A 16,285-nucleotide genomic window follows, 5' to 3' on the forward strand; every position below is an offset into this window, starting at 1 on the left:
CAAGGGCCTGGGGCAGAGCTAGCTGAGCTTGTTGAGGAAAGACGTGAGTGAGGAGAGGTGTGCAGGGCATTGTGGGCCCTCAGAAGGGGTTTGGGTTTTATTCTAAGAATGATGGCTCTGAAAAGGGCCTGGCCAGATCCAGGTATGTTTTGGACACTGGGGCAGCAGGACTTGCTGGTGGACTAGATACGGAGTGAGAGCAAAGAGGAACTACAGTTGACGGGCAGGGTTTGGCTGGAACAACTGGGATGGTGGTACCATTTAATGAGATAGCAAAGCCTGAGGAAGGAAGAGGGGCTTTGTTTTGTTTTGTGTTTAAGCGGGAGCTGGGAGGTGGCACTCAAGAGGCCCAGAACAATTCTGTCTCTTGTAGCTGTGGCACTCTCTCTCTCCTGAGGCCTAACTCTTTTCATACCCCGAACTTTGGTCACAAGTCATGTATATTCCCTCAGAATGGTTCATTTTCTTGTGGGTGAGCTTTGGCCCTAACTCACCCATCAGATTAGCTATAAGCTCCTGACCCTTTCACTGGGATGATAACAAAAGTTCATCGCCACGTATGGTTATGGGAAAAGAGTTGTATCGGCGAGGTAGGATGGTTGGGGTTAGTGGGGAAAAAATCCCTAAGAAATGCAGTTTACTTGCCAGTAGGGTGTTCCCAGCAGAGAATAGCTGATGGCAGGCAGCCAGCATACTGAGGCCCAGAAGCTTGCCAGAGTGTAAAGTTTTCAAACCACTATTAACTGATTAAATTGAATACTTAATTTGCCATGTTACAGAATTGCTTAAAACATAAAAACATTATACACTAAAGACAGAAAAGATAAAACACAAAGAAATGTTAATTTTAACATTTTCTATAAGCTTCTCTATATTTTCTAAAATGTTTTCTCAGATGTGTAAATCTCAGAAAAATGTAATTAGAAAAAAAAATCAAATCACTCCTCATCAGTGCATCAGAGGTCTTGGCAATAAAAAAAAATCCTGCTGGGCCACTTCTGACCAGCCTCTGAATGGATTCAGACTGGCCATCAGCTGAGATGAACAGGAATTTATGTTGGATTCTCCCATGTGAGGCCCTGGCACAGGTCCACACTGAAGAGAAACACTGGTGATCTCCAGAGTGGGAACCAGTACAGTCACAGACCACAGGGGAAGTATCTGTGCACATTTCCTAGGAGACAGGTTGTGTCTAATGTTCCTCAAGAACTATCAACTCAGTAGGGCAAAGGCCCAGACTAGGCAATCAGATCACCTGCCTGTCTACTTTCTGGCTCTTCCTACACTGGCTCCTGGCCTTGGGCAAAATTATTAATTGCCCCTGTGCCTCATTCCACAGCTCTACTGAGAAATGACAGTAGGTCTATTTGAGAATTTTGGGGATAGCATACGCAAGGTACTTAGCACATTACCTGATGTAGTGAGTGCACTATCAACATTAGTTCTCCATGTAAGTCATACTCAGTCCCTAAGCCACTCCTGAGGAAGTACAGAACAAAGAAAACTCATTTCCTGAGGACATCTACACACTGCAAGTGTGGAAGTGTGGCAACAATAGTTCCCTGCCCCATTCTGTGTACCCACGGAAAGGAGAGGGGCTAGAGATGCTCTGGGGGAGAGGATTTGCTATGGGTTTACCAGATGGCCTTGCAGTAAGACTTCACTGCATATAATCTTATCAGGTCCAATGGATGCACTGGGGGCTCAGTGGGAGAGAGTCCTACTGTATCACCCCGCTCTCTGGGGAGAATCACACCCACCTCAGTGCTGAGGGCACATCTGTCTGCCCAACTGTGTGCTTCCTCTGACTGCTCACCCACCATGGAAGAACACCTGATGCCTGAGCATTTCCCAATTATAGGCCTACATACGTGATATGACTTAGTCAGCCCAGCTACCATATTGGCTTCATTTTACAGTAGAGGAAAAAGAGGTTGAGAACAGAACCCTCGTTTGGTCAAGGTCACACATGTGATGTGTGCCTATGCTAGGATTCCAGGGTCCTGTTCTGGCAGCTTGCATCCTCTCTCAATCCCAGATGCACACATTCTCCTGGGAGGCTACCAGTGAACCTGGCCCAGACTCGAAGCCCTAGGGCTGCTTGTGTTTCTCATCAGCAGACTCAATGTATTTGGGTCCTTGTCTCTGAAGATGAGTAAGAGCTGAGCCAAGGGAGGGGGAATACAGCTCTGGGGCACACCCAGCACAGCACAGCCATTCTTGGCAGGGGTTAAAGCCCTGCTCTGAGAGGCTCTTGTGGTGTTGGGGGTTGATGACTTCCCAGCTTTGAGGTGTAGGTGAGCAGGCTTCCCAGTCAGGTCCCTCCTTCTACGTGTCCACGCTGATCTATCCTCACAGTGCCCACAGTGAATGGCCAGCAAGGGCATTGAAGGCCTAGGTGGCTGAGGGGAAGGCAGCCTTTTGTAGGGCATTTGTCACTTGGAGACACCAAGGGGTATACTTACTAAAGACAGTGATGTTGTTCTTAACATATTTGCAAAGAAGTTGTTTATCATTGGTTAGATCCATGCCAATTACGAAAAATTGTGCATATGTGGTTCTGCAAAGGAAACATCCAAAGATCTTGTGAGGTAGCACTGAGGGCTGCCTTCCCTCTGATTCTTCCCAGTGACTCCTGTGAGAAAGCAAACATGTCGAAACCTAGATGCGGGACTCCCTGGGGCCCGATCTTCACCCAGTCTCTCTCTGAGGGTCCATTCTGAGTGAAAAGGGGCCTTGAGCATTCAGGGCCACTCTCCACTCCTGACTCTGGGACACCATTAAAGGCATTCAGCCTCAGTCTTGCATATAGGGGCAATGCCAGCCATAAATTTCTGACCCTGAAATGCCCAAGTACATGCTGAAGGGTGCAGACAGTCCTCTCCATGGGGACTCCCACATTAATGAGAGAAGACCTAGGACAATGAAGCTGGAGACCCCAGGAGCAGGGCTGGGACTCAGATGAGGCAGGCAAAGAGCGCAGGACCCTGCACAGAAGTAAAGATAAGTTAAAGTAAAGATAAAGTAAAGGTAAGTTCTGTCTTAGCTGTGGTTCTGGAAGTCTCACATGATTGCTCTTCCCCTGCCTTTGCCTGAGGCTTCATGGACTACACACAACCCACCCGGGATTCAACAAGCACTTCCTCTTTCAGTGTGGAGACACTAATATGTGAGGTGCAGGTCTAGACCCTAGACCTTCACCAGGCTGCTGAGCCTCCCCTGAAGCAAATGTCAGGGGATAGAGAAGACAGCTGGTAGACTGGTCCCTAAGGATTTAGCCAGGATAACATGTGGGTCTTTAACTGCAAGCCCAAGGTCATTAGCCTCCATCACTGCCTCCTGTCCCAGACTGGGTCATTCCAATCCTGGAAGCTTGGTTTGCCCTAGCGCAATTTATTTATTTACACAACCTTTATTATAGCACAACCTTGGACCTGGCTGCCCTTATTTCTCCTGCTTCAGGTCTCCCTGCAGCTCCCATTGATCAGGGCAGTGTTTGCAAATTCTCTGCTTTGAAGAAAATAGATTCTGGGCCTGTGGCCCAATGCTGGCTGCTGTTGTGGTTTGTTAGGCATTCAAGTGTCTTCCAAAAATGGGTATCAACACTTAAAGCCTGCACATTTTCCCTAATAACCCAGATCACTAGCATTCTTCAAAAATAGGAACACCTGGAAATGGTGGGTTCATACTTCTGCATGTCAACCATTGGCTGGGCCCTGTTCACATCAGGGGAGCTCCTCAGGGGCCAGTGCCTGCCTTGCTGCACTACACCCCACATGCAGTCAACCATCCTTGGCTTGGCCTGACATATGCCTCCTGCTCACGGCACCAGCCTGGCCCCCGAGGGCACTGATGGCAGTGGTCCACCCAGCGGAGGCTTGACGTCTGTAAGTGACACGTCCTCTCCCACACACAGTAACCAACAGTACAATGCTGCTTTGAACTCAGTTGTGCCAGGCTGCCTGCTCAAGGCTCACACTTCATAAGGACCCTTCCCACCATGACACGGGGCTCTGTGATTGGCCTGGAAGGAGCAGTTGGGCTTATCTCCTGTGCACCCTTTCGCCAGCCGGGCTAGGGCCACCCTGAGCAGAGCTTTGGCTCTCAGTCTCAAGGAAGTGTCATCTGCAATTTATATTCCAGGATTTTTTATTGCAAAGAAGCATTTCCTTGCAAGACAGAACTGTAAATTGACAGCCCACACTGTAACTAGATACAGGCAGAGAAGGGAACAGTCAGCTGGCTGCATGTGGACAGATCAGGCTCCAGAGGAGGCAAAAATAGTGAGTAGAGCCTTCCTGCCACAAGCACACAGGCAGAAGGAACCAGAAGTGGGCAAATCTGTGCCAGGCCAAGCCATGTAACACTGGTGTTCATCCAAAATGACACTCCTCACTAACTGAGCATATACTATGGGCCGATCTACACTTTCCTTAACCTCTAATACCCGTGAGCTAGGCATTCCTACCCAAGCTTTCAGATAGGGAACCTGAGGCTAAGAGAGGGCAGGTGGCCTCCTCCAGACCCCTGGCAGGTACAGGGCCAGGATCTGACTTCAAGTACCCATTCCAGGACCCACTTCTGCCCCCTTTGCTCTTGTCTTAGTTCTGAGCAGCTATCATGAGGCTGCTTCAGAGGGATGGCCCCGCAGCGCCTGCACTTCTCAGGAAGAGCACATGCTGTCCATATGCCTGTGATTCCCTTCCCACCGTGCACTCCCTGCAGCCTTCAGGCCCTGCTCAGTCACCACTTCTCCTCCACAGCAGCACCCCCTGTGTCCCTAGGCACTGCTGCTCTCAGAGGGTCTTGTCACTCTGGCAAGTGTCGGTGCATGGAAGCAGGGTGATGGTGTCAGACTTTCGAGCAAAAGACACGTGGAGTTAAAGGATTTTGCTTTGTCTAGTAGTTTCTCCTTCTGCTCCAACACCCCTCACCCAATTCCTCCAACAGTAACACACACAGGAGGAGAATGAAGCCAAGGATGGATGAACACTGGCTTTCAGGGAGCTGTGTCTCCTAGGTAGACTCCCACTGTGTACCTGTTCTCAGGTGGCACAGGGACCATCCAGTCCCTGGCAGGGAAACCGATCCTTCTTTATGAGAGCTTTCTTTCTGGAAGAAGAGTTTTGCATCAGGCTTCCTGGGCTCCAGAGAGAGGAGCTGGCAAGGCAGGCAGCCCGCTGACAAGGTCAGGAGGAAGCCAAGCAGTGAGGAAGGACAACCAACCAACCATGAGACTGACAAGAGCACCAGGTGGAAGTGACCTGTCCTGGGAGGGTTGGGCTCTGGGAACACCATCTTTTGCCCAGCACAGGCTCTTTGGGAGAAATTCGACTCTACTGACCAACGTTTAAGCTGTGTGTCCTCTTAATGCCACAATTCTACTTCTGGAATTGATCCGGGGAATCCTGACCCATGCCCACAGAGAGGTGAGCCTCAGGGCGTGCACAGCCTGCTGTAGCCACATATTAGGAACCACCACAATATCGACCAGGGGAGACTAATGAAAGAAGTTTCCTCCATCCGTGTAATGGAGTATGTGCAGATGGCTGGAAAATGTTATGAACTGCATGATCCCATTAATGTAAAAATACCTTGAAAAGCATATATAAATAGCTATTTGCATCTATATGATCAATTATATATGGTAGCTATTTCTGGGAGGCAGTAGTAGTAGAAAAAGGGGAACTTTATGGTCATAGAGGGACAGTAGCTATCCATGTTGGTGAAAATTGTGTCTTTGCACTGCATAGTGGGTCCTGCCTTCGCCCTTTGGGTCCTACTGCCCCACAGTCCGCTCTACCCTCTGCACACAGTGAGTCTCTTGGCCACCATGTGGGACCTGTCCACCGGATCTCAGAAGAAAGTCTTCCTCTGCCCTGTGTCCCTGTGTGCCCCCACTGATGTGCCCTGGATATTAGGGTTCTTTGCAGACAGGACACATCAATGATGGCACAATTAGGGCCATCTCTCTGGGCCATCACGTGGAGGAAAAAGAATGACAATGTGCCAGCCACAGCCTGCCACAGTGGATGAAAAAGCCTCGAGTATACCCAGCAAACACACAGGAGGGATAAATCTCCAAATCACCATGCTAAGTGCATCAACAAAACACAGTGTTAATACCACATGGACCCATTAAAGAGAGGGTTTTATAGAGCAGCCAATGGATGGACAATCAGAACATTAAGTGCCTTTAGGTTTCAGGAGGAAGTTTTGCCAAACAAGGGTATAGAATGAATTTTCTAGAAGCAAGTGTAATGGTCTGTGTTTTCATGGGGGTGTAGTCACACATCGGTTGTGCACATTTGTCAGAACTCATCAAATGATACACTTACGTTTGTCCTATTTCATAAAAATAACTCTTAACAAATATAGGTCCCTAGTTCAAGATATGCATATGAAGGGTTTGGTAGCAGAGTAGGCTGATGCATGTAATTTACCTTAAAATGTGACAAAAATTAATATGAATTGATGGAGAGAGAGAGCGAGAGAGCAAGATACTAGACAGTGGCTTGTCTTATGCCATGTTAGACTCCAAGGGCCAGACCCTGACCTTGGCCAGCAGCCCACCATTAAGGAAGGGAAAGCCCTTACACCTGCACATGGGTGTGGAGTGGCTACCTGCTGCCCAGACACTAGGGGTGGGTTAGAGAAGCATCCTCTGGTTACCTATTCAGAATTACCTGGTTTCTGTCATATTCATTGAATGCCACAAAATAAACTAGGGACTGCTTTCTCACAGCTTTTCTAACCTAAGAGAAATAAGGCTTTCAGTACAAAATACCCAAATATATGCAACAAAATACTGGTAATGATGGGCGGGACTCACTTGGATCTTAGTCTTCTGAAGTGATGTTGTTGATAGTGGTGTGGTGGTCGTAGCAATAATCAGGCTAGGCATAGGGGCTGCAGAGGAGGCAGAGAGTGGTCTGGTCAGTAAAGGCACCCAAGTGACACTCTGCAGGCTGCTGGGTCCACAGCACTTCTCCTCACACCTCATCCTCCAGAGGACAGGCACCCGACCCGAGCACCCACCATCAGAAGGGCCTAGAGGACTAGAAGCCCAGTCCTGGAGGGAGGAGGGGCCTTAGACAGGAACCACATTATAGATGGCACTGAGCCCTGCTCCTACAACTGAACTGTCCTTCCTGAACGGTCCTTCCTACTGAACTGTCACTACGACCAGACGCACAACCTTTGCCCTGAAAGGCAACTCTATTGACTTCACTGGACAAGCGTCAGCCTTTTAGATGAGCAAAGGGAGTGACAGCCAGACTCGACTGTACAAGGTGTCCTGCAGCTTGGTGGAAGGTGGGGCTCTGGCTCAGGGCAGCACGTACAGAAAGACCTGCTATATCCGTAGGCCCAGGGATCCAGAAGGTGAGGTCAGAGGCTCTCAGGCTGAGGACGCTGTGCCCAGCTCAGTGCCTTTCCCCACCAGGCCCATGCTTCTTTCCTGGCAAGGTCTGGGGCCCTAACCTAGATGAACATGATTCCGGGCAGAGCACGGCCGTTTCCAGTGTTGGAGGCACAGTCACAGGATGACATCAACCAAAGGGAAGGAACCGCAGGGAAAAGGCATCAGGGCCAGAGATGTGATGGAGACAAAGTGTGGGCAAGGGGGAAATCCAGCTCTTTTTTTTCTGAAAACAGAATCCTGTCTGCTCCTGGTTCCCTTGGCTTTTCTTGTTCAGGCAGCCCAAGTGTTGGTCAAGCACCTCACAGTTACCAAGAGCCTAGATGGTACACACATGATCCCATGTGGTTCTGAGACTCGTCACTGGGGGTGGTTTTCATCCTCACTGCATAGAGGAGGAACCTGTGGCACAGAGAAGCCAAGCACTATGCTCCAAGAGTCAGCGATAGGAAAGGGGCTGAGGAGGGTCTGCACCTTGCTGAGGCCCAGGCCTGGCTCTGTCCCCACACCTGCTCGTAATGAAGTCACCAGGAAGCTTACCTTTGTGCCACCGATTATTAATCTGCTCATTTGACTGCTAGGAAATGAAGGAGTGTTGGCGGGGGCAGTGGGAGGACCCAGGATACTCTAAGAACTCCAGAAAGCAGAGATCCTCAGAGCTCTAGATTCGGTACCTCCATAAATGCATACTCTATGTTTGTCTCTCCTGAAGGCTCTAGATTCTTAAGGTCCTTAAGAATGTTTCCTACTTTCGCCCTGAAAAAAAAAATTAGAAAAGATTTTGAGGTCTAATTTGGAGTTGAATTTACAAGCAGCCCAAGCCGTCCTGGAGCCACTGTGCACTGTGCAGACTTGCCTAGTCAGGACAGGACACCAGTCAAGTAGCCTGGTCGTGACCTTATGCTCTGTGTCCTTGATATGGACAGGTCTTGCTCAGGCCTTCTCTGTCCCCTATCTGGTGAGCATGGTGTGGGGGGAGGCTGCTTTGCTGCTCCCATGGGTATGGCCTGGCTTTTTCTGCACTCACCACTGTCTCAGGCACACTACCTGGGGGACCCTTAAGAGCCCTGCCTTGATCATCCATGGTGAATGTGGGGCACACCCATGGATGTGCCACTGTGAATCTGTACTCACAGTGTAACTGGAAGGGCTTCTAGCACCTACTGGGTCCCTTGGGAAGGCACACTCTTCCTTCAGCAGGTAAGGCTGAGTTTGGAAAAGGTCATCCGGATGATAGCCCTGTCCTGTCCCATCTTCCCCTGTCACAGAATCCTGAGATTGACTTGTACCTGCCCCAAGCCTCTTCCCCTTCTGGATTGGCACCGAAGGAAGGAGAAAGCTCCTTAATGAGAGAACTAGGGCTCCTGGGTTCACATACTCCTGAAGAAAAAGGCCAAAAGCTGGGGAAGTGCCTTGAGGGCTACCCGTGGAGGGGCAGTGCTCCCCTGGATGACAAGGGTATGTGGCCAGGTGGCTGCTGTTAAGGGGGATTTCACGGGTGGGACTGGGGCCCTAGGTTCAGGCTAATCCCATGTGACAAGCCGAGTTAGCACAGCAAGGCTAGGAGAACTGGGACCCTGAGAGGGGTTCTCACTGTGGGGAGTGGAGGTGTTTCTGTGGGGTGAGACCTGAGAGCCTTAATTGGAGCTGGGATCAGCCTGGGATTGGCTTTCCTAAACATGCCCCACTGCCTAGGATTTGAGGAGGCCTGTGGTGGGGTGCCTGGGAGGGACCTCATGCAGAGAGAATCCAGGAGGGGACACTAGTGCCTAATACAGGTGTGATCTAGCCCTACCAAGCCCAGGAGGTGAGGCCTGGCACCCATGGCCAGTGGAGGCCAAACCAGGTGCTGCTCCACTCAGCAGAAGCCCTCTCCCTCCCTCACCACATACCAGAAGATTTTCTTCCACCCCTTCCCAGTGTCTGGCCCAGGAGCCCCCAGGCTTTTTCTTGCCCAAGCAGGCTCTCCCCAGGGAGTGTTGCCCCTCTAACCCTGCTCCCAGCTATGTCCACGGAGGGGATACCAGCTCCTTGTCTCCTAGCAGTCCTTCTTACTCTTTAACACCTGTCTCAACCCCTTGGATCCCCTCCATCTCTTCCCTGTTGTCACCCTCCTCGCCATCAACCCTGGGGGCTTCCTAGCCTCTGGGCCCCTGGCTTTTCTAGTACCCAGAACAAGCCCCCTTTCAACTGTGTCTCCTCAGCCTACTCTCTCCTAGCAGAAAGGGCTCAGAAAGCATTAAGCAGGGTTCCATCCCTGCTCCCACATTCTCTGTAGACTCTCAAGAGTCACACCTATATCAGGCTCTAGTGTCCCCTCCTGGATTCTCTCTGCATGAGGTCCTTCCCAGGCTCCCTGCCAAAGGCCTCCTCAACTCCTAGGCAGTGGGCATGTCTAGGAAGGCCAATCCCAGGCTGAGCCCAGCTCCAGTCAAGGTCCTATGGGGGTTTGGGAGCTGGCAGCTTTAGGGCCCTGATCTGAGTGTGAGCTGTCTTCCCAGCTGCACATCTTGCCCCTTACCCTTATTTCACCTCATTTCCACTCCCCTAGGCCTCACTCCCACTCCTGAACCCTGGCTTGGGAGAGATGTTACTTTGTTCACTCTCCAGAGACGACCATGGAGACCCTACCTGGGCTCTCCCACAGCTTCGCACATATGGGCTCTGAGTCCCCTACCACGGAGGAGGCAGAGGTCTTACCCTCCCCAGCGGGCAGCAACTTCTCCATAGCCCCCCTGCCCAGCAGCCCTGCATCTCTCTGCCACCTGCCAGTGTCTCTCCCAATGGACTTGCTTCCTTCCACTTTGAACCTATTCAGGTCTCTCTGTCCTAATGCAAAACCCCACCTATGCACAAATTTTTGCCTCCCCTAGTGCTTGGGACAGCCAGCCCTTTCGCCCTGCTTGTCCTGGAGTCAGGCAGGAGAGTGCCACCTCCATGCATTGACATCACCACTCTGCTATTCCTGGCTTCTCTCCATGGTCTTGAATGGTGGCTTTGCCACAAATACTGGGGCCCATTCTGTTCTAAGGGTGCTCAACTTCTCTTTGGTCCTTCACTGTCTCTAAATTGGGTTCCAGTCATTTGTGTCCATGAGAATCAACATCTCAACTACTCAGAAGCTCCATTATTTCCTATTTCCAGGTTTTTGGGCAAACTGTTTGCCCCACCATGTTCCACCTCAAGCACTTTATCCTAGCTTTGTGTTCAGGACCCCACTCATGGGCTCCCCTGCCTCAGACACACCAAAGGGCAAAGATCTGTTTCCTTGTGATGAATCAACACTTCAATGCTGCCTATCCCTCCTCACCAATGGCCCAGGGCAGAGAGTGACACACAACAACAGGTGCCCAACATTGGCCAGTGTTCATAAATAAGCTGCACATCTGACTTATCCCATTCTGGAAGTCCTCACAGCTGGTCTCTTCTAAAGACATGGAAAAGCATAGGCAGAAGGATTCAGGACACATGAGGTCTGGCACCCATGGCCAGTGGAGACCAAACTGGGTGCTGCCCAGCCCAGCAGTAGCACCCTTAGAGGCCTTAGAGGGGTGAGGGTGGTCTAGAAGTACATGGTTGGCCATTGTCAGAGCAGCCAAGGATCAGAGGAATCAGGAGAGTTGGAGCTTGGGGTCATGGTGCACAATGAGGGAATGCCAGCCCAGCCCATGTTGCACACCAGTGGGTGCCCACTGTGTCTCAGGGAACCTCTTAGCTCCTTGGCTTTTTCTGGGGTCTTGCCCACTAGGACTGCCTTAGGGTCAATGTGACACTTACCTGTCTTTGTTGAGTCGTAAATGGGTGAAGCCATATGAGGCATAGGTGATTATGGAGATCCGCAGATTTATGCTGGGGAGAAGCACATGCTTATGAGAAGTCATTAATGCAGTCTCAAAATGAAGCCAGAGAGCAGGCCACACTACTGGGGACACAGCTCCCACCTCAACTTTTCTATTTTTGGACCCACATTTCAACCCCCAGAACTTCCTGTAACTTCAGTAAAGAATTCTGAGGACTGTGGCCTGGGCAGACTTCCTGGAAGAGTGTGCCCGAATGGCATCCTGATCCATCCTTATACTTACAGCATTCCAACACACACACACACACACACACACACACACACACACACACACACGATCATGAGTACATTGCATCACAAAGAGATAGACACCTTCTCACTTCTGAATAAGGACCTCCCAAATGGCCTCTTCTCTTCTGCAACCTATTTTGGACCTTCCTCCCCCCCCTTCCCTCCTTCTAACTCCTCCTCTACCTCCCTTTCTCCTCAAAAAGTTATTCTCCCTTTTGGTAGCCATTCATATATATCCCTCCCTTTCTTCCCCTTGGTTAATGTTTTCTGGTCTGCTGACTCTCATTATCTTTTATCTAAACTATTTTGGTTCTTTTACAACTCATTTTACCACTACTATCCGACTTTTCTTCTTGGAGCACAACTTTGATATTATCACACCCCTGAACAAGAATCATCTGTGGCTTCCTATAGCTCACAGCAGGAAATTCAAGCCCCATGGCCTGGCTTGAGTGACTATGTTTTGGCTGCAAGCTGACCCATCTGGCTTAATCTCCCAACCCCTCCCTGAGTTAACTCTATTCTGTACCCAAACAGACTACTCAGTCCATAAGAAGTCTCCTTGTTCCTGTTACCCTGTCTTTTCCATACTTCAAGAAATAGATCAAATTTCCACACCCCCTGGGAAGACATTCTTGATTTTTTTCTGTGAATTCTTAATTTTTCCTTAAGGTTGCCATGTAAGTCCTGTGCTTTTTCTTTTGACCCCTGATACCTTTTAACCAGGTGCTTAATTACTGTGTTACTGGTTTGCCTGTTTCCTAACCTGTTGGGTCCTCAAGGGCAGCCTGTGTCCCCAGCAGTGTGGCCTGACTCTCAGGCAGAAGCCAGTTAAAGCTGTCATGACCTGATGGAATGACTCTAGTCTGTCCTTTTTTCCTGTGTCACAGCACTGCCCTGGGCTCTGTGCTCCTGACCTAAGGGACACTCATGCCCACTAAGCTAAAGAGCTGTGTACTCTGCCTGGCAGAGGAAAACACACACCTACTTTGTGAACCTCTTCACCACTTCCTCCACAAATTTGTGAATGTCCTTCCAGGACTCCTTTGCACTTTCTGACCTGAAAAACCAAGAAGACATTGAACAGAGGGATTGCATGCCTCCACTGGGTAGACAGCGTTTCTACCTCCCATAGTCCCTTGAGCACTCCCTCCACAGCCCACATAGCTGATGTCTGCTACACCCCTTCAGTGGCCTTAGTGGGTCACCTTGGTGGTGATTCTCATCAGTGTAAGTGGTGGGGAGGATGCCCATGTAGACCTGTGCTTGAATATGGGGGACTTCTGGTGCAAACCTGGATGGGTGGTCATGAAAATGGCTTTGTTAGACAAGAAGGAAGGAGGATGGAAGAGCCCCCAGTGATTCTGATATGTTGTTCTTTTGGCTCCCCCACTTACCAACACATCAGTAGGAGCCCTGGCCTCAGCCAGGAAGGATGTGATACTCAGAATATTTTATTTCCCTCTTTCCTGTCAGCCTACAAAGCTGAACCACTCTGGACACAGTATGCCTTTTGCAGCCTCACTGCCATGGAAGGTGTTGGAACAGGCCCAGGACAGTGCTGTTCTAGTGTCATCATGATCCAACCATCAGGGAAAGCCACAGGTACCTCCTATCCCTACTTTCAGTTTCTTACTCCCATTGGCTCCCACTTTACCCCCTGGATGGAGAGTAGGAGTATAAAGAATGTTTGTGTCATGATGACCCCTCTGCCTAGGTGGGAAGTACTTAACTGCACCCTAGGTGCCAAGGGTTCAAAAAGTCTTTGCAATGCTACATCTCTCTATGTCTGTACAATTCCAAATTGTGGAGGCTTATTAAATGTTTTGGTCAGGGTTCTGTAGATGGTGAGAGCAAAACACGCTGATGCCAATACCTGGACTCTTTCCTTGGATCTGTGATGTTTCGTGTCTTTCCCATATCATAGGAGTCAGGGAAACCCACAAGGAGGCTCTTCCTTTCGCCTCCAATTATCCCTATATTCATTAACATCCTGAATGTCATGTTTACATGTGTGATTCCCACACATCCAAAAGCATCCTTATCCTCTCTGCCATTCCTTCTGCCTCCTCTAAGATGCTTCTAAAACTGTTGATAGATGATGAGGGAACTAAGAATAGATGATTCTAACCATGTCAGGATGATCATCATGAAGCACATATATATGAAGCACTTTACATGCATGCTTTCCAATTCCAGAACAACTCTGTGATGTCAAAATTATTCCCACTTTACAGATGAGAAAACTGAGGCTCTCAGAGGTCAAAGAATTTGGCACAATGGATATGAACTCAAATATAGCTGTAAAAGCCTTGTTCTTGCCATTGGACTTGGGAGACTGGGGTGACACTGCTGTGCCAATAATTGCTGGGAGCATAGCCGTGGACTCCAACAACTTACCCATAATATAGACTTTCTCATGGAAGCTCCATGCTAAAGTACAAGGAAGGCAATTCCTTTCCTAAGTGATTATAACTCTTCCCACTTTTCTTCTCTTTATTACTCTCCCCTGTTTTTCCCCAGAATGAGGAAGATCTTCCAAAGAAGATTCACAGGATGAGTCTTCAACCCATCCACCAGCCCTGGGAAGGTTTGTGGTGGTTTTGAAGGAAGGTCTAGCATCTAGAACATGGAAGAATGTGAGTGCTCTTATGTAGTGGGAAAAACCACAAGGATATAAGTGTCTAGGAGAGAGACAGTATGGAACAGAGCAACCACATAGAGTTCCAGCACACAGAGCTCCAATCATATTTTAGCACCCCATACCAAAATGAGAATGGAGAGATGGGGATCACCAGACATTTGGGGGCATCTTTACTGTTGAAGCTTGAGTCCAAAATATCTTAGTGATGTAACTACTCTGGGTGAATGGAAAGGGTGGGCAAGGTCCATGTAGGAGAGCCTACATGAACTATAAGAAAACTAAATTCTCTTCATTCCTAGGCAGAAGTCAATAGAGAATGAGTAAACATCAAACAACAAGAAACAGTATCAGTACTAGCATGTTCTTAGAAACAAAGTTATAATACCAGAAAAAATACCAGAAAAAATCTGGAAGATTTGTAAGTGCCTGTCCCTGGGGAACGAGATGAGAGGAAATGAGAAGTGGTGCAGGAGCCCCAAGTTCTTTATTGTCAAGTTTGTAATGTGTTTAAATTTAAATTTATGGTCAAACATTTCTTCCTAAATGTAAAAAAAGGAATTAGAGGGGTGCCTGGTGCCTCGGTTGAGTGCCCAGCTTCAGCTCAGGTCATGATCTCACAGTTCGTGAGTTCGAGACTTGTGTTGGGTTCTGTGCTGACAGCTCAGAGCCTGGAGCCTGCTTAGAATTCCATGTCTCCCTCTCTCTCTGTCCCTCCCCTACTCACTCTCTGTTTCTGTCTCTCTCAAAAATAAGCATTAAAAAAAAAAAGACGATTTCTGCATTAGCTTTATAGGAGCTTCAGAAAACAATGAAAAGTTTATCACAGTAAAGTGAATGTGCAATCAAGAAACAGCCATCTTCAAAAATAGAGAGGTTAAGATGGTGGTGAATTAGGGGGACCCTGGGCTTTCCTTGTCCCTCAAACACAGCTGTATTGAGGTCAGATCACTCGGAACACCTAGGAAATCAATCTGTGGACTGGCAGGAGGACATCCATGGTTGGAAGGAGACAATGAGGCAGGTGTGAGGTGCATGGAAGTGAACTGGGGGAGAAAAAATTGTGGTGCTGTAGAGGGGAGGGAACACTTTCTGCAGGGAGACAAAAGGGAGAGAAAGGGAGAGGGGTTGAGAAAGTGCGGCATCAGGTATGCAGAAGAGGAAAACATCTCCCAACCACGGACTGGGGAAGGAGAAGTACCGAGTGTTGCACGTTTTTGCAAACAGCATGTGGAGCTCAAACTCTGAGGTTTTGGAAGTGTTTGACTTTCCCCAGAGTGGAGCTGTGGTATGCACTCCTGGGGATAAGGAAGGAGCTGGCCTCAGAGTGCATAGCATGGTATAGGGATTGTCAGGGCACATTGGGAGAGAATAGTCCCCTTCCTGGAGTACTTTTGGAAGAGGGAATATTGCCTCTCCAAAGACAAAAGACCCTATAGGTGCCAGCAAAAGGTCTTTCATCAGCAGGGGACAAAGGTGTGCCCAGAGGGAATATAACCTTTGCTACTTTTAGTGGTGTTACACCATAGGTTCTGCACACTGTGCAGACTTGAGATTGTTTTTTTAGAATAAAGGACATCAGACAAAGCGTAGAGAGTCTCCATTCTGGAGGAGGGGGCAGGTATACATGGTGCCGGGTCCTGTAAGATTTTCAGTTTTGAATCCCAGGCACATGCCAAAGAAAAAATGCAGGAGAGCTGTGGCGCAGGGCAAGCCACAGTGTCCTCACTGCACCCTCACTATTCTGTGAAGGCTGCCTGAACAACAGAGCTCTGAGATCCCCTGTCTGGGGATGAGATATTGGGGTGGCACCATATTCCTCATATTCCTTCTTACGCCAAGCACTGTCCGCCTTTGCCTGGGAACTGCTTATTTACTGGGGCAAGACTGACTCTGAACGAATGGAATGGGCCTCTCCTCCAGGAGACCAGCACAGCCAGGTCCCTGCCCACACCAAGCGTACTGAAAATCAAGTGCTTCAAAATGACACCTGCAATTCTGGTGGAAATAGAACCAGGCCTACTTTTTTTCTTTCTTCTTTTTTTTCTTTTGAAATCAGGCTCAAAGTTTTTTGTTTGTTTTCATTTCCTTCTCTTTCTCTCTCTCTCTCTCTCTCTCTCTCTCTCTCTCTTTG

At 49.0% G+C, this 16,285-nt stretch overlaps 1 protein-coding gene across 2 annotated transcripts in view; it reads right to left on the minus strand.

The window, feature by feature from the left end:
• LOC106989774 (anthrax toxin receptor-like) overlaps positions 1-16,285 on the minus strand; it is a 126,857-nt gene that overhangs the window by 12,973 nt on the left and 97,599 nt on the right. The window contains exons 19-22 of one of the 2 annotated variants that reach the window (XR_008292029.1): positions 12,495-12,570; positions 11,198-11,269; positions 7,961-8,176; positions 6,833-6,909 (exon numbers count right to left, since the gene is read on the minus strand). The exons of the other annotated variant lie outside the window; for it this stretch is intronic. The gene's annotated coding sequence lies outside the window, so the exon portion shown is untranslated. The remainder of the gene's footprint in view (positions 1-6,832; positions 6,910-7,960; positions 8,177-11,197; positions 11,270-12,494; positions 12,571-16,285) is intronic. 2 annotated transcript variants of the gene reach the window in all.

The sequence above is a fragment of the Acinonyx jubatus genome, chromosome D2, assembly GCF_027475565.1.
Source record: "Acinonyx jubatus isolate Ajub_Pintada_27869175 chromosome D2, VMU_Ajub_asm_v1.0, whole genome shotgun sequence".
Taxonomy (NCBI): domain Eukaryota; kingdom Metazoa; phylum Chordata; class Mammalia; order Carnivora; family Felidae; genus Acinonyx; species Acinonyx jubatus.